We start from the raw sequence: 19,092 nt of genomic DNA, 5'->3' as shown, positions 1-19,092 counted from the left end.
CCTTGTAAACAGCTGCCCTGTGCCAGGCCCAGCCTGGAAAGCAGTGTGGTGAGGGACGATCTGGCCATGGAGTGGATGGGTCACAGGATCTGTGTGGTTCTGATGGAGAGGGCTCACCCAACACTCCCTTCTCAGATGCTTTCATTTAGCATTCATGCACATGCTCTGGGCTTCCTGAAGTGGCTCCGTCTGGCATGGAATTTCAGAGCTGGGCAACTTTTAAGGCCCAGTCATTTCAAGCTTTTCTTTCTTATACTTATGAAGTAATGAAGGTCTGAGACTTAAATAATAGAGGTAGCTTGTGGCAAAATTAGGCCTAGAATTCAGACCTCTTGCTCCAAATCCAGAAATCTTTCTATTGCATTAAAAGGCCTCTCAGAGCTCAGATTCTCCTTCCTTCTCATTCCTGAGTTTCCCACACATTTTTCTCAGTTTTGTATTTTAGGCATGAAGTTAGTTCCCTTTTTTGGCTCAAGATTCATACCTTACCTGTGGAAGATAAATTCCAGCCACCAAATGACAATGATAATTATAATAACATAAACTCAAAACATATTTTTCAAGTACCTGTTATATGCCAGGCACAGCCTCAGTTTTGGGGATATAGTGAATTAGAGACACAAGGAATCTACCTCTGGGGAATTTACATTCTTGAGGGAGGTAGAGCAGACAATATACAAGATAAAAAGAATTAGGGATGGGGTGGTATAAAAGTAAACAAGAAAATGTGATAGAGGGAACTAAACTGGGAGATGTATGGCCAGGAAAGGCCTCTTTGACAATGTGGCGTTTGAGCTGATAGTTGATTGGTGAGAAACCAATAACTCTTTAGAAAATGCAGAGAGCAAAGGCCCCAAAGTGGGAACAAACTTTCCTTATTTGAGAAAACAGAGAGGAGGCATGTGGTCTCTTGAAGGGAAGAATGAGGGGATAGGAAGGAGGCAGAGGCAAGATCATGTTGGGCCCACAGGCCACAATACAGAGTCAGGAATCTATGTATTCGTGGGGGCACATGGGAGTGTACTAATATGACATGATTTACATTTTTAAGAGATGGATCTGACTGCTTGGATGAAGAATGTATGTTAAAGATTAAGAGTGAAATTGGGAGGATAGTTTATTTATATTATGTGTGGGGTACTTTGTATATTTTCTCTCTAGTCCTCCCACACTTCAAATCAGATCTTATTATGCCCATCTTGTGGACAAAGAAATGGAGACTGGAAAAGATAAGGGAACATATTCAAGGTCATGGAACTGAACTTGAACCAAAGACCATCTGACTGCACTGTAAGAGATCTTCCTATGTAGCATGTGGCTTTACTAAGATGGTTGACCACCCTGGGCTAATTAAATTTTCTGATTATCATTGTATTTTGAAGTGCAAGATTTTAGAGCCGTAAGTTATAGATTGAAAGTTCCTTGGAGGAAATAATCATATATTACTTATCTTGCCATTTATAATAGTTGTGACTCAATCCCTGACACACAGAAGGTACTAATTCATATATGATGGATGAATGAATGAATGGGTTTCAGTAATGAGAGGTTTTCTGAACCACCTCCCACCTCAGGCCTACCATTTCCAGAAGTATAAGTATCTTTCACAAAATCATATTACAGGGATGGAATGAGAGTCTAAGCTGCTGAATCATGCTTCTTTCCACCAAACAATGCTAGCTCCAGTTTATCTGTTTAGGACAGATTTCTTGGTTTAACCTAAATTTTAGTTTGGTAAATCCTCAAGGTCAGGCAGTGTCTACCTTGTACCACGCACATTGGGAAAGTGTGTGGAGTCTACAGAGAGGCTCACCCTGGGGCTTGGAAGTAAATTTTCTCTCAGAAAATTAAACAAAAAAGGTTAAATCCACATATGATGAGGAAAAAACAGACATCTTCAGGTTTCCTGGAATAGCTACTTTGCTGGAGTTTAATGTCTAAAGAAAGGATGCTCAGACAGGGCAGAGTGTGACTGGGAGTGGAGCACAAAGAGAAAGGCCATCTTGGCTTGATCATCCAGCAGAATGTAGTATAGGGACAATGTATGTGAGGAATGGGAGCTCTGTGGTTTCCAGAGATGACCTTTCTTGATAAGAAATTCACCTCATGTTTTTTCACTGTTGACCACCAAGCAACAAATACTGTTCATGGGGTCCTTGAGGGAAGAATACTGAAGTGGTTTACCATTCCCTTCCCCAGTGGACCACATTTTGTCAGTGCAATACTTGGGTGCAATCTCAAAAACAACATTTCCAGTTCATTTCCAAGGCAAACCATTCAATATCACAGTAATCCAAGTCTATGCCTCAACCACTAATACTGAAGAAGCTGAAACTGAATGGTTCTATGAAGACTTACGAGACCTTCTAGAACTAATACCCCAAAAAGATGTCCTTTTCATCACAGTGGATTGGAATGCAGAAGTAGGAAGTCAAGAGATCCCTGGAGTAACAGGCAAGTTTGGCCTTAGAGTACAAAATGAAGCAGGGCAAAGGCTAACAGAGTTTTGTCAAGAGAATGTGCTGGTCATAGAAAACACCCTCTTCCAACAACACAAGAGATGACTCTACACATGGACATCAGTTGGTCAATACCCAAATCAGATTGATTATATTATTTGCAGCCGAAGATGGAGAAGCTCTATACAGTCAGCAAAACCAAGACCTGGATCTGACAGTGGCTAAGGTAATGAGATCCTTATTGCAAAATTCAGGCTTAAGTTGAAGAAAGTAGGGAAAACCACTAGACCTTTCAGGTATGACCTAAATCAAGTCCCTTATGACTACACAGTAGAGGTGACAAATAGACTCAAGGGATTGGATCTGGTAGAAAGAGTCCCTGAAGAACTATGGACAGAAGTTCATAACATTGTACAGGAGGGAGTGACCAAAACCACCCCCAAGAAAAAGAAATGCAAAAAGGCAAAGTGGTTGTCTAAGGAGGCCTTACAGACAGCTGAGAAAAAAAGAGAAGCAAAAGGCAAAGGAGAAAGGGAAAGATATACCCAACTGAATGCAGAGTTCTAAAGGATAGCAAGGAGAGATAAGAGAGCCTTTCTCAGTGATCAATGCAAAGAAATAGAGGAAAAAATAGAATGGGAAAGACTAGCAATCTCTTCAAGAAAACTAGACACCAAGGGAACATTTCGTGCAAAAATGGGCACAAAAAGGACAGAAACTGAAAGGACATAACAGAAGCATTAGAGATTAAGAAGAGGTGGCAAGAATACTTAGAAGAGCTATACAAAAAAGGTCTTAATGACCCGGATAACCATGATGGTGTGGTCACTGAGAGCCAGACATCCTGGAGTGTGATGTCAAGTAGGGCTTAGGAAGAATTACACGAACAAAGCTAGTGGAGGTGATGGAATTCCAGCTGAGGTATTTCAAATCCTGAAAGATGATGCTGTGAAAGTGCTGCACTCAATATGCCAGCAAGTCTGGAAAACTCAGTAGTGGCCACAGGACTGGAAAAGGTTAGTTTTCATTCCAATCCCAAAGAAAGGCAATGCCACAGAATGTTCAAATTACTGTACAATTGCACTCATTTCACGTGCTAGCAAGCTAATGCTCAAAATTCTTCAAGGTAGGCTTCAGCAGGACGTGAACTGAGAACTTCCAGATGTAGAAGCTGGATTTAGAGAAGGCAGAGGAACCAGAGATCAAATTGCCAATACCTGCTGGATCATAGAAAAAGCAAGGGAATTAAAAAAAATGTACTTCTGCTTCATTGACTATGCTAAAGTCTTTGACTATGTGGATCACAACAAACTGTGGAAAATTTTTCAAGAGATGGGACTACAGATCACCTTACCTAACTCCTGAGAAGCCCGTATGCAGGTCAAGAAGCAACAGTTAGAACCGGACATGGAACAATGGACTGGTTCAAAATTGGGAAAAGAGTACGTCAAGGCTGTATATTGTCACCCTGGTTATTTAATTTCTATGCAGAGTACATCATGTGAAATGCCAGGCTGGATGACTTGCAAGCTGGAATCAAGATTGCCAAGAGAAATATCAACAACCTCAGATATGCAGATGACACCACTGTAATGGCAGAAAGTGAACAGGAAATACAGAGCCTCTTGATGAAAGTGAAAGAGAAGAGTGAAAAAGCTGGCTTAAAACTCGACATTCAAAAAACTAAGATTATGGCATCCAGTTCCATCTCTTCATGGCAAATAGATGGGGAGAAACTGAAATAGTGACAGACTATTTTCTTGGGCTCCAAAATCACCACTGACTGTGACTGCAGCCATGAAATTAAAACATGCTTGCTCCTTGGAAGAAAAACTATGACAAACCTAGACAGCGTATTAAAAATCACAGATATCATTTTGTTGACAAAGGTCCATATAATCAAAGCTATGGTTTTTCCAGTAGTCAATCAGAAGTGAGAGTTAGACCATAATGACAGCTGAGCACCAAAGAATTGATACTTTCAAATTGTGGTGCTGGAGAAGATTCTTGAGAGTCACTTGGACAGCAAGGAGATCAAACCTGTCCATCCTAAAGGAAATCAATACAATATTCATTGGAAGGACTGATGCTGAAGCTGAAACTCCAATACTTTGTCCACTTGATGTGAAGAGCTGATTCACTGGAAAAGACCCTGATGCTGGGAAAGACTGAGGGCAAGAGGAGAAGGGGGCGACAGAGGATGAGATGGTTGGATGGCATCATGGACTCAATGGGCATGGGTTTGAGCAAACTCCGGGAGATAGTGAAGGACAAGAAAGCCTGGCATGCTGCAGTCCATGGGGTTGACTTAGCAATTGAACAACAAAGCAACAAATCCTCAAATGATGTGGGAACAAAACTGGGTCATTTGTAGTGATATGGATAAACTTAGAGTCATATAGAATTAAATAAGTCAGAAAAAGGAAAACAGATATTAACGCATATATATGGAATCTACAAAAATGGTACTGATGAACCTATTTGCAGGGCATGAACAGAGATGCAGACATAGAAAAAAGACTTGTAGACGCAGTGGGGGAAGGTGAGGGTGAGATGAATTGGGAGAGTAGCATTGACACATATACACTACCACGTGTAAAACAGATAGCTAGTGAAAAACTGCCATATAACACAGGGAGCCCAGTCCGGCACTCTGTGATGATATATAGGGGTAGGATGGGTGGGGGAAGGAGGAGATATATGTGTGTATATATTATATATATATATATATATATATATATATATATATATATATATATATATAGCTGATTCACATTATTATACAGCAGAAACCAACATTGTAAAGCTATTATACTCAAGTTTTTTGAAAATGTTGATTTGGCTTGGTTGGTTATGTAAGGGGTCCTCTGAACAGTAGAGGCAAGCATTTTAGTCACTTTGAAAAAGGAATGCTCTTCATTACAAGCAAATTCACTTGTCAATGTTTCAATAAAACCGTATCACTGAGAATATAGTTTTCCCTGGGGGTGGTGCCTCTCCAAGTTGGGAATGGCATAGACCATTGCCATTTGTTGAAGTTCTAGGTATATTAAAAACTGAACAAATGCAAACGAAGGGTATAAAACTTGTGATTGATTGTCACATTTTTACATTTTAATTGTTAACATATAAAACACAATGCAATGTTATTGTACTGGTGACAATATAATTAAGGACCTACAAAAAGATTAGTTCTTAGTGCATTTTAAGCAGTGGTTGGAGGATGCGATGTACATATAAGGATTTGTGATGAATGCCTTCTACTTTCAACTTTGTCAGGCTGTCTGCACTTACATAAATGAGATCCTTAGGCAACAATGTTAGAGCTAGAGCTAAACATGAAGCCTTGACTGGTGAGGCCATGCTCAGAGGTGTATTTCTACTCTCTGTACCTGTCAGCTCAGGCTCAGACTGTCACCAAGGTGGTGCCATCCATGGACCATCAGCCAAACCAGCCTTCCCATGGTGACATCTGGGTCTTGTTGTGTGCACCCTCACCACTACCCTGCTAAAATATCACTTGTCTCACCACGGTAAGCACAATTGTCCATTAGTATTCACATCGTATTTACATATAACCTATGCACATTCTCCCATATGTGTTTTTAAATCAGCTTTTGAACTTTGCTTTTTGATTGATTGGTTTACTTATTAATTGAAGTATAGTTGCTTTACTAACACTATAACAGTTGTATTAGTTTCAGGTGTATAGTAAAATGATTATATGTATATATTCTTTTTTCGATTCCTTTCCATTCTACACCATTACAAGATATCGAATCTAGTGCCCTGTGCTATACTGAGGGATTTTGTCATTTATCTGCTTTATATATATAGTAGTATGTATGTGTTAATACAACATTCCTGATTTATCCCTCTCCCTGTTTCCCTTTGGTAACTCTAAGTTTGTTTTCTATGTTTGTGAGTCTGTAGCTGTTTTGTAAATAAGTTCACTTGTATTACTTTTTTAGATTCTACATATAAGTGATATCACATGGTATTGTCTTTTCTGACTTCACTCAGTATGATAATCTCTGTATCTGTCCATGTCACTGCAAAAGGCAGCATTTCATTCTTTTTTATAGCTGAGTAATATTCCATTGTATCTCCTGTATACTTTAAATAATCTCTGCTGCTGCTAAGTTGCTTCAGTCGTGTCTGACTCTGTGCGACCCCATAGATGGCAGCCCACCAGGCTCCCCTGTCCCTGGGATTCTCAAGGCAAGAACACTGGAGTGGGTTGCCATTTCCTTCTCCAATGCATGAAAGTGAAAAGTGAAGTCGCTCAGTCGTGTCCAACTCCTAGTGACCCCATGGACTGCAGCCCACCAGGCCCCTCCATCCATGGGATTTTCCAGGCAAGAGTACTGGAGTGGGGTGCCATTGCCTTCTCCATAAATCATCTCTAGATTACTTCTAATATCTAATACAATATAAATGTCATGTAAGTAGTTGTAACTAAAATGTAAATACTATATACCTAGTTGCTGGGTACACAGCAAATTCAAGCTTTGCTTTTTTGAACTTCCTAGAATTTTCACCCCAAATATTTTCAATCTATGTTTGGTTGAAACTGCAATTGCGGTACCTACAGATACTGAAGACCAGCTGTGTAGCAGCCGGCTACAAACACAGTGAATGTTCCTCAAGAAACATGTTGACTGATGGGTTGATAAATCAAAAAAGTGATAAACAAAGCTAGGACATCCAGAAGTATCTCTTAAATACTGCATTTGGGGAAGACAGCTTCAAGACAGAGCTGGGAACGTGCTTGGTGAGATGGGAGACAATGTGAAAGTGTGGGGGGGATGTTCAGAAGGACACTGACTCATACACAAACAGAAAAATACTCTCTCTTTTATATTAAGCCACTTCTCCCAGTGGACTTCATCTGGCTTCTGTGATCCCATTTTCACATGGTCTGCCTTACCACTACGGCACCCCACTCCAGTACTCTTGCCTGGAAAATCCCATGGACAGAGGAGCCTGGTAGGCTGCAGTCCATGGGGTTGCTAAGAGTCGGACACGACTGAGCAACTTCACTTTCATTTTCACTTTCATGCATTGGAGAAGGAAATGGCGACCCACTCCAGTGTTCTTGCCTGGAGAATCCCAGGGACGGGGGAGCCTGGTGGGCTGCCGTCTATGGGGTTGAACAAAGTCGGACATGACTGAAGCGACTTAGCAGCAGCAGCCTTACCACTAACCCTCACTTTTCAGCTTTCTAAGCTGCTTCTCTCAAACCATTCAGGGATCTTGAAGTCAAACTGATGGGCTGCAAACGACATTTTCTAAGCAAATAAAAAGGGATCAGATCAGATCAGTCACTCAGTCGTGTCCGACTCTTTGTGACCCCATGAGTCACAGCATGCCAGGCCTCCCTGTCCATCAACAACTCCCGGAGTTCACTCAGACTCACGTCCATCAAGTCAGTGATGCCATCCAGCCATCTCACCCTCTGTCGTCCCCTTCTCCTCCTGCCCCCAATCCCTCCCAACATCAGAGTCTTTTCCAATGAGTCAACTCTTCGCATGAGGTGGCCAAAGTACTGAGTTTCAGCTTTAGCATCATTCCTTCCAAAGAAATCCCAGAGCTGATCTCCTTCAGAATGGACTGGTTGGATCTCCTTGCAGTCCAAGGGACTCTCAAGAGTCTTCTCCAACACCACAGTTCAAAAGCATGAATTCTTTGGTGCTCAGCCTTCTTCACAGTCCAACTCTCACATCCATACATGACCACAGGGAAAACCATAGCCTTGACTAGATGGACCTTTGTTGGCAAAGTAATGTCTCTGCTTTTGAATATGCTATCTAGGTTGGTCATAACTTTCCTTCCAAGGAGTAAGTGTCTTTTAATTTCATGGCTGCAGTCACCATTTGCAGTGATTTTGGAGCCCAGGAAAATAAAGTCTGACACTGTTTCCACATCTATTTCCCATGAAGTGATGGGACCGGATGCCATGATCTTTGTTTTCTGAATGTTGAGCTTTAAGCCAACTTTTTCACTCTCCACTTTCACTTTCATCAAGAGGCTTTTTAGTTCCTCTTCACTTTCTGACATAAGGGTGGTGTCATCTGCATATCTGAGGTTATTGATATTTCTCCCGGCAATCTTGATTCCAGCTTGTGTTTTATATCAAAATACATCACACATAATAAACATTAAAAAAAAATCTATTGTGAAACCTGTTTCAATCCTTTATACGTGTGTATAGGACTTAGACATAAACTGCATTTTCTCCTGTGGGTTGGAATTAAAGTTTTCAACCTGCTGCTCCAGGGGGCAGATTAAAATGCCCCAGCCTTCTGCTGTGCAGACTCTGCGACCAGGGGTTTCTTAGGCAGAACTGCTGTGAATAACTACAGTGGGAGGTGAGGTCTCAGACACTCTCTGGTCCAGTGTCCTCAGTTTATAGTTTGATGGGGGAAGACGCTGAGTCTAAGCAAGGTGATATGACAAGTTAGTGGTAGAAACTTTACTCCCAGCAGTTCCCCAGCCTCTCCATTCTGGGTTTCTCCTCTTTACCTTGTGGTGGTGTTCAGCCGCTCAGTTGTGTCCCACTCTGCAACCTCATGGACTGCAGCACCCCAGGCTTCCCTGTCCTTCACTATCTCTGGCAGTTTACTCAAATTCACATCTATTGATTTGGTGATGTCATCCAACCATCTCATCCTCTGTCATCCCCTTCTTTTACTGCCTCCAATCTTTCACAGCATCAGGGTCTTTTTCAATAAGTCAGCTGTTTCCATCAGGTGGCCAAAGTATTGGAACTTCAGCTTCAGCATCAGTCCTTTAAATGAATATTCAGGGTTGATTTCCTTTAGGATTGACTGGTTTGATCTCCTTGCTGTCCATGGGATTCTCAAGAGTCTTGTCTAGCACTACGGTTCAAAAGCATCAGTTCAGCGCTCAGCCTTCCTTATGATCCAACTCTCACATCCATCTATGGCTACTGGAAAAATCAAAGCTCTGACTATACAGACCTTTGTTGACTAAGTGATGTCTCTGATTTTAAAAGAGCTATCTAGGTTTGTCAGATTTTCTTCCAGGGAGCAATCGTCTTTTAATTTCATGGCTGCAGTCACAGTCTGCAGTGATTTTGGAGCTCAAGAAATTAAAGTTTGCCACCATTTCCACTTTTTCCCCATCTATTTGCCATGAAGTGATCGGAGTGGATGTCATAATCTTAGGTTTTTCACCTTGTGTAGTCCTCTATTAGAACTCAGTAAAGAGTACCAGAAAGGATTTGGGGTTTGGTCCAGAAACCTGAACTTTAGTCCCAACCCCATCACTTACTGTTGGAGAAGGCAATGGCAACCCACTCCAGTACTCTTGCCTGGAAAATCCCATGGGCGGAGAAGCCTGGTAGGCTGCAGTCCATGGGGTCACGAAGAGTCGGACATGACTGAGCAACTTCACTTTCACTTTTCACTTTCATGCATTGGGGAAGGAAATGGCAACCCACTCCAGTGTTCTTGCCTTTAGAATCCCAAGGAGAGCGGGGCCTGGTGGGCTGCCGTCTATGGGGTGGCACAGAGTCAGACATGACTGAAGCAACTTAGCAGCAGCAGCATCACTTACTGTATGACCCTTAACCCACAAATCAATATCTCCACTCTTCAGTTGTATCAAATGTAAAATAGGATTCATAATATTAGAGACTGATTGAATTCATCTATTTAATTGCACTTTTTAAAGTGTGAGGCATTATACACATTTTCTAGTTGTTTTTGCTCTTTGAGTATATATCACATTTATTCAAGAAATGTGTATTGCTGTGGACATGAAGTGGGGGGTGGAGGGTGAACGTAATATTACCAAGTCTCACCCCCTCTTAAGAGTATCCATTGACACTTTGCGGGGAGGGAGATACTTCTTCCATACATTTTACCTCAGCATCTGCTTTTGTCCTCAGAACTCTCGCCGGAGCTTATAGAAATCCTAGTTAATTTAAAGCTAGTTCAAAAACATGCCATTGTCCCAGCTTCCTTTACATCCAAACCCTGGTGCCTGGTTTCTGACAGCAGCCTGTAGGTGGCATTTCTCTTCTCCTCCATCGTGGGTTCCATCTGTAGCGTCAGCAGCCTGTGGGAGACACGAGGCCCTAGGACCACGGATGTTCCACTAATGACATTGTTGACCAACTGCCTGCTCTTGGGGGGACTCAGTACTGCACCTCTGCTCCGCCTAAACCCAGTCTTCTCCAGTTATTTCTCAGATTCCAATTGCGATGTCTTACATGAGGTGACTGGGTAAACCCTCAGTCCACTGAGAGCCTGTTGTATAGCACAGGGAATTCTACTTGATGCTGTGGTGACCTAGATGAGAGGGGAATCCAGAAGGGAGAGGATATGTGTATGCATATGGCTGGTTCACTTTGCTGTGTAGCAGAAACTAACACAATGTTGTGAAGCTACTATACACCAATAAATTTAAAACAGAGTAAGTGCCCTAGTTTCTTGTTCTACGCATTTAAAATCCAAAGTAGTTGTTTATACAGGAACTCTAGGCAAGGCATCACTAAAAGAAAAAAAAACCAAGACCATTTGTACCTTTTTGGACAAATCAGATTTCTATTATGCAGGAAGTGATTTTGACCAGTAGCTGCTCAGAATAGTTTCTCAGTTGTATTCACCCTGGAGAGTACAGCAGATTATTTTATATATATATATATATATATATATATACACACACACACACACACACACATATATATATATATCTGTATAATCTACAGAGATTATAGAAAGGAAAATCTCCTTTCCTTTCTAATGATATAGTGTGGTTTGGGGGTGAGTGTGGGTATATAAAATATTTATAACTTTCAATCAATTGAGAATCTAAAAAAATCTAAAGCTTGGAATCATTGTTTATTCCTTCCAAATGTCATCAATTGTTATCCCTTTTAGTGATTGTTCATGCGTCTCAGTTAGTAATGTACATCATTTATAGAACTTATGTATCAGTCCTTTTATTATTGATGAATTGATTGATTAAAAAATTTGTTAGCAACTTTTCTGGTAGGCATTAGGGATAATGCTAAGTGGTAAAGTTCAAACCCTGTATGATGGGGATGCAGGAGAAATGGGCCATGCACTTCATCTGGTGGATCTTGAAAGACTTCTTGGAGGAGGTGGAGTTCGAGCTTAGTCAAAAGGATGAGTAAGACATTTACAAGGCTTTCATGAGCAGAGAGGTCATCTGGGTGGAGCTCTGAAGATACAGAGATTCTTGGATTCAAGGTCAGAATCTCAGGGGTGAGGCCCTGGCATGTGTGGTTCCAGTGTGTAAACAGGACTGGGAACTCAGGTTTGTTCAGAGACCAGAGAAAAGTTTGAAAGGCTATCTCCAGGGCTAGGAGAGTCCAAACCAGCTATTCCCCACCTCAGCAGAAGACCAAATAAGAGGAATTAAATGAAGTCCAACAACTTGGTTTCCTTTAAGGAAGTTTCTGGATGTGAAGTTTGTTAAAGATATTAAGATTTTAACCCCATATGAGAGAGAGCGGTCTTCTCCAGAATCAGAAAGAAAATGCAGCTAAAACAAAAACAAAAAATAGGGCAAAACTTGATGGCCTATACCAGGGGTTGATAAACTTTTTCTGTAAAGAGTCAGAAAGTAAATATTTTTGCTTTATAGACCGTACCAGTCTCTGTCACAACTATTAAACTATGCCACTGTAGCATAAAAGCACATTAGGTAACCTGTGAGTGAGTTAGGGTGGCTCTGTTCCAACAAAGATTTATTTATGGACACTGAAATTTGAATTTCATATAATTTTTACATGTTACAAAATATTATTCTTCCTTTGATTTGTTTTCAATCACTTAAACACATAAATTCTTATCATTCACTAGAGCCAGGAGGTAGAAGCAACCCAAATGTGCATAAGAAGATGAATGGTTAAAAAAAATGTAGCATGTATACACAATTGAATATTACTCAGCCTTGAAGAGGAAGGAACTCCTGTCACATGATATACCATGGGTGAAGCTTGAGGACACTATGCTAAGTGAAATAAGCCGGTCACAAAAATGATAATCCCACTACTGTATACTCCCACTTATGTATACTGTATAATCCCACTTATGAAAAGAAGTGAAAGTGTTAGTGACTCAGTTGTGTCCAACTCTTTGTGACCCCATGGACTGTGGCCCACCAGGCTCCTCTGTCCATGAGATTCTCCAGGCAAGAATACTGGAGTAGGTAGCCATTCCCTTCTCCAGGGGATCTTCCTGACCCAGGGATCGAACTCAGGTCTCCTTCATTGCAGGCAGATTCTTTACTGTCTGAGCCACCAGGGAAACCCAATCCCACTTATATGCGGTACCTAAAGTAGTTGCATTCATAGCAGTTGAAAGTAGAATGGTGGTTGCCAGGGGCTGGAGTAAGAGAGAATGGAGCATTGTGTTTAATGGATAGAAAGTTTCAGTTTTGCAAGATAAAATGGCTCTACAGATCAGTAGTACCACAATGTGAATAGACTTTACACCCTACTATACTAAACACTTAAAAACAATTAAGATGATAAATTTTATGTTATGGTTTTTGCCAAAATTAAACTTTTTTTTTAAAGAAAAAGTTAATTCATACCTTGAAAGTCATAAACAGGCAGTGGGTCTTGTAGACTGCAGTTTGCCAACCTCTGGCCCATGGATGGCCAGTCTGAGGACAAAAACGATGGTCCAAATCAGTGCTTCTCAAAGGTCCCGATTGACGGACCTCTAACAATGCAAAAAGGAGAAGGCAGACTCTCAATGGGTCTGCCTGCAAGTCTATACAATTATTTTAAATATTCATTCAAATGCAGTTCATGAAAAATGTCAAATCCTGGTTCATAGCACATGTTGTTTTAATGTAAAATTGGCATTCAATGTAAAATTCAATGAAAACTGATGTTCATGCAGGCTCAGAGAGGGTGAGTGACTTAGTCAAGGTCACAGAGCTGAACAAGTCAGTGTGGGACTGGATCCCCAAATTCCTGACTCCATTTGTCTACTTGCCACCTGCGTGCCACCTTTTCATCAGGCTTTGGCTGTCTATTTCCAACTCCCATCCACATCCCCGCCCATACTGAGGCAGTCTCCAAAGTAGTGAAGCAAACCACTTTTAAGTTTCTACCAAAATTCACTGATTCATAAGTTTAATACCATCAATTCATATGTTTCATATATTATTTGTTCTATGTTCTAGAATATTTTAGTCTGATATATTCTAAAACTCACTTTTTCTTGTCCTATCTAATTATACTTCCTCATCCATCTGTATTTTTTAAAATTGTTCACAGCATCCCATTCTGTTACACATTGTGCAATGTTAAATTATGAGGGAACCAAGAGATTTTCTGTTTTTGAATACCCAGCATCCATTTTCTCTTATGGTAGATTATTTGTTCATATTTCTCTCATCTTTCCTCTTTGTCCTTCTCCCTGTTCCATTGACTTTATTTTTTAATTTATTTATCTCGTTGTGCAGGTCTTAGTTGTGGCACATAGGATCTTTCAGTTACAGCATGCAAACTCAGTGGTGGCATCTCAGATCTAGTTCCCTGCCCAGGGATTGAATCCAGGCTCCCTGCATTGGGAGCACAAGAGTCTTAGGCACTGGACCATCAGGGAAGTCTTCCCATTGACTTTAATTTTTAAAAAGCACTTTATTTTTATAATTTTATTTATTTATTTATTTATTTTTGGCTGTGCTGAGTCTTCGTGGCTGCGTGGGCTTTTCCTTAGTTGTGGCAAGCGGGAGCTACTCTCTAGTTAGAGTGAGCTGGCTTCTCATCACGGTGGCTTCTCTTGTTACAGAGAACAGGCTGTAGGGCACATGGGCTTCAGTAGTTGGGGTTCCTGGGCTCTAGAGCTCAGACTCAATAGTTGTGGCTCATGGGATTAGTTGCTCCATGGCATGTGGGATCTTTGGGATCAGGGATTGAACCTGTGCCTCCTGCATTGACAGGTGGATTCTTCACCGCTGAGCCCCCAGGGAAGAGCCAACCCAATCTCTTCCCCCGACCCCATTGACTTTAGCTTTGGCCACATGACTCACTTTCCCCTCTGGGTTATGAGTTGACCCGAGGGTGTGCTAGTCCTAAGCAGAGGTGTTAAGAGGCTCCATGTGTCTTCACTCACTTCTCTTGAGCTCCTGTCCTTCTAGAAAGTCACAAGTCTCGTGTTGAGCCTGTTCCTTCAGCCTGGGTCCCAGAATAAGAAAAACATGTGAAGCAACCTGAACCCAGGCAACTGAGACCCACTTGTTGTAAGCCACTGGGTGTTGGGGCTGTTTGCTACATACTACATACATATATGTAGCCCAAATAAAATTTGCTACATACTATTATCCCAGCAAAAGCTGACCAATACACCAAGGTTTTGATTTTCTTCTGGAGATACCCGTCCCCCCACCCCCACTCTCCATCCATAAGGTTTACTTGAACTGATCCTCCTCCATCCTGCCCTAAGCATCCTCGAACTCATCACACTGACTAACTCCAATCTCTGTTGGAGATCTGTTGTTCTTTTCAAAGCTGAGAGAGCCTTATTCTCTCTTGGCTGGCATTCATTACGAGTTCCTGTCATAGAGGGTTTCTGAAGAAATTACTCATCATCCATATAATCCAAACTCCTATCTGTTTTATAACAGAAGCATAAAAAGAATGTGATCATATAATACTAGATGCTACATCTTTTGGCCGCTTTTTGATAATGAGAAGGAAAGCATAGAAAACCAATAGCAGTTGTGAACTAAATGTTCCTTGTCTCTCCTAAATTCACATGGAAACGAATAACTCCTAGTGTGATTGTATTAGGAGGCTTGGCCTTTGGGAAGTAATTGGGTTTAACTGAGGTCATGAGGGTGGAGCTCCTGTAATGAGATTAGTGCCCTTTATGATAGGAGACACCAAAGAGTTTGCTTCCTCTGTCTCCTTCTACATGTGTGTATTGAGGAAAGGCCATGTGGGGACACAACAAGAGGTGGCCCTCACCAAGAACCAAATCTGCTGGCACCTCGACCTTGGCATTTATTACAGCAGCCTGAGTTAAGGCCTGCTGACACCTCCCTGCACCTTGAGGAAGAGCTGTGTCAGCTCTGAGTTATTCATTTTAAGCAGAAGCTTGGACTAGTGATATGGACAACCTAATAAAACACCAGGAAAACTTAAGGAGGTCTTCATTTGGTCTGGGAAACTCCAGGACTGCCCATGAGTGTTTCAGAAGTGCCTTAGACAAATAAGCATTTCTTCAAAACAAAGCCTAATGAAATCATGTCAACCTTCTCTTGCTTACATATTAGGATTCAACAAAGATTTTTTATGAAGATATATAATAAAAAAGGATGAAAGCCACTAGTTTAAGATACACTCATGCTTTGCTTTGGCATACACTTTTTAGATAACACAGTGCTCTGAATTGTATGTCTGAGATGAACATTCCCCTGGTCCCCAGCTGGATCATTCAGAGGTACAGAGTGAGCTCTACTGAGTGATAGAAGCCCACTAGGGATTAAAACAATAATCTCTAGAGTGGAAAATTATCTGTGGAAAATCAGGGGTTGATAAATAGCCTTCTTCCACATACCCTCTCCTTCTTTACTCTCCTACCTTCCCCCAAGCCCCGAATTCTTCATGTTTTCCCACCTCTCTGGGAGGTCTGGTGGGCTACAGCCCCACTTCTCAGTGAACTATCCACACCAGCCCCAAAGCAAAGGCTGAGGAACTGGACTGTCCTATGGTCAGGTGCTCTGATTGACACTTGGGGGTGGGATCTGGTACTAACTAGAGTAAAATACAACCCTGCCCTTAGAAGCCCACAGTTAGTAAGAGTGAGAGATTCATAAACAAATAGTCTTCAGAAAGACTGCAAAAATAAGAAACAAATAAGCAAGTGAGGGAACTCTTAGAGAGCCACCCTTTGGAAAGCACACAGGCCCTGCCACCAGGAAATCCGACTTAATTGGTTTGGGCTGTGCATAGAGATCAATAGTGTTCAAAACACTCCCCAGGTGATTCTAACTTGAGCCTGGGCTGAGAACCATCCCAGACCTTTTGAATCAGGAACTTCTGTGGTGAAGTTAAAACCCGTTTTAACAAGCCCCCTACGTGATGCACACTCTTCAATTTGTGAGCCGCGGGTCTGCGGTGCTCAGGAGGGAGAGGCGTGGACAAGGAAGGGGCCAGAAGCTGAGCAGTTGGGGCTGGAGCCCAGGACTGGGGTGGGGGATCCTTCCACCGGCCCCCCCTTCTAAGCCTCAGGGCAGTGGATGAGCTCTCTCGTCAGAGGCTGGCCTGAGCCCTTCGAGGCGGGTGTCCCTGTGGGGGAATAGTGTGGTGTGGGGTCCAGTTTTGAGACCACGGAGCCTCCCTCCGAAGCCTCAGTCACTGGGCCCCTGGTCGCTGCTCATTTCCCTCTGAAGTCCCCTTAGCAGGCAGGAAAGGTCGAGCCCGGGGTAGGCCATAGCGAACGGCCAGACAGGGCTCTTCTGGAGAATCCTGGCTTCCAGTTTGTGGCTTCTCATCCTTTTCCCCCAAAGTGGGCCCCCTACTCTGAGCGCTGGCTTTTTTTTTTCCTCAGACAAAACCCGCGCCTCCTTTTCTGCACATGCAACAAACATCTTCTCCTCCTTAGCAATCACGCCCCCACCCACGATCAAAGCAGCCCTTTAGCCCAGAGCACCGAGACCCCACTCCCGATGCCCCTCGGCCCCACCGCTCTTCCATCCCAGCTGACATTAAACAGCAAGTCCAGCCGCCTCCCCACTTGGGGCCTCCGCGTCCAGACCAACCGGGCAGGGCAAGCCCCTACAGCGACGCGCAGCGCAGTACCCAGCCCAGGGACCCCCGGTTGGGCGGCGGGGGGAGGTGGTTAGAGGGTGGAGAAGAGGAACCCCCCAGGCCCCGGCCGCCACCCAAGGTCAGCCCCTGAGCGCGCCGGGGCAGCTCCTACGGGTTTCTGGCCGACTTGCCCGCCCCCCCCCCTCCCCGTGGGGAGGGGCTGCGGCCACTCGGAGTCGCCAGGGGTCCGGAGGCTCCTCCCCGGGGGTGGCAGAGCAGGAAGCGGGGAGCGCGGCGGGCGGGGGCGCGGGCGCGGTGCGGGGCCCCGGGCGGCGGAGTATGCGCGGGCCTCGGCGGCCAGCCCCGGCGCACAGCCGCGGCCGGGGCGCGCGGCGCGGGGCGGAAAAGCCTGTTTACACAGACTGCACACCGCCTGGGGAATAATGCAGTAAAGGAAGTGAGCCGGCTCGGCCTGACTGCTCCAACTTCCTGCTCTCACACACACCAGAGGGGGAAAAAAAAAAAAAAGAGGAGCGAGAGAAAGAAAAAAAAGGGGGGGAAATCAGGATCTCATTACAAGAGCAACAGACCGTCTGCAGACGCCTGTCAGCATGGAAAGTCGGGGGCTTTCGCCCGGTTCCTCCTAGAAATTCCCCCGAAGAAGGATCTTGAAAGCTCCCCCACATCTGGGTAGGTAGTAGGGTTCGTGCCTGTTGCTCGGACACTTGCAAAGTTTCGTGGGGGTTGGTTTTTTTTTTTTTTTTTTGCTTTGCTTTCTTCTGTGTGGTTTGGTGGGGGTGGGGCGGGTGGGCACCGCGTAGGAGGCTGCAGGCCGGGGGGCTGCGAGAAGGCCGCGAGGAGTGGGCGCCGTGGGATGTTCCTGCGCCTGGGTCCGCGCGCCTGCCCCGGGGGCTGCGGCCACCCGGCACGGGCACACCCCGCCCTGGGCTGCGCTGCGAGCCCGGAGAAGGGGGCGCGCCGGAGGAGCGGGGGACGGTGAGACTTGGGGTCCCCGGGAGGATCGGTGACTGGAGCAGGCTGCGTGCCTGGAGGCTGGACCACCGCTGACCTTCGAGGGGGGCTGGGACTTCCTCGGGGTTGCAGTGGGTACGGATGCTCGGATTCGGGGAGAACAGGGGTGGGGAGGGAAGAGGAGGGCGTGGGGAGCCGAGCGGCGGGGCTGGGGGCCGCTTCCCCTCTGGCTCGGCAGGTGACCCCCAGCCCGGGTCGGCGCCCCAGGCGCACGCCCAGCTGGACCTTATAAAGCCGGCAGAGTCATTACTGGACACGGTTTGGGAGGAGGACCCGGCAGGCCGGCGATGGTCTTGGAACCCCCAGCAGTTTGGGATGGGGCTCTTCAACTTGTAACTGAATGTTGGCCTGTAATGCTACTGTAACTTTAGGGGGTGGCAGTCACAATTTTGGACGGTTAAAAGAAAAATCGGAGGTCTGGATTTTTGTTACGTTTTCTGAACCGAATCATCTTGAGGACAAGCTGCAGTTAGGCGGCGGGTGGGGGTGGGAGAAAGAAATGTTATTTCAGAAACTGCAAAAGGGGCTTTTTAGAAGAAGAAGGAAAAAAAAAAACGAGTGTCGGGAGAGTTTCTGGCTTGTCTGGAAACGGCAAGACTAATTGCCATGCGCTTCCGCTTTGAAACTGGCAGCAGACAGCATCTTGAAAATGACTCACTAGAGGAGCTCACAAAGAAACTGTGGTTTGCTCCTTCTCAGGTTTATATATTTGTGCCTTTTACAGTTTCCTTTGTAGTATTCGAGGGGTCACCCGCCCCTTCCCTGACGGCCCCCTCCCACCCTCCCGCTTTTGGAAGCCCCTGGCGGGTCTTTAACTCCCCCAGCGCCCCAGCC

General features: G+C 44.2%; 1 protein-coding gene across 4 annotated transcripts in view; it reads left to right on the top strand.

Annotated features, from left to right (window-relative positions):
* Positions 1-19,092, top strand: part of ELK3 (ETS transcription factor ELK3) — a 177,166-nt gene that overhangs the window by 90,637 nt on the left and 67,437 nt on the right. The window contains exon 1 of one of the 4 annotated variants that reach the window (XM_006073548.4): positions 17,069-17,916. The exons of 2 other annotated variants lie outside the window; for them this stretch is intronic. The gene's annotated coding sequence lies outside the window, so the exon portion shown is untranslated. Of the gene's footprint in view, positions 1-17,068; positions 17,917-18,084; positions 18,223-19,092 lie in introns of those variants that run through there. One more of the 4 variants, XM_025283676.2, reaches the window with a different exon arrangement.

Source organism: Bubalus bubalis, chromosome 4 (assembly GCF_019923935.1).
Source record: "Bubalus bubalis isolate 160015118507 breed Murrah chromosome 4, NDDB_SH_1, whole genome shotgun sequence".
NCBI classification, from domain to species: Eukaryota; Metazoa; Chordata; class Mammalia; order Artiodactyla; family Bovidae; genus Bubalus; species Bubalus bubalis.
This window is presented reverse-complemented; position numbering and strand designations above follow the sequence as displayed.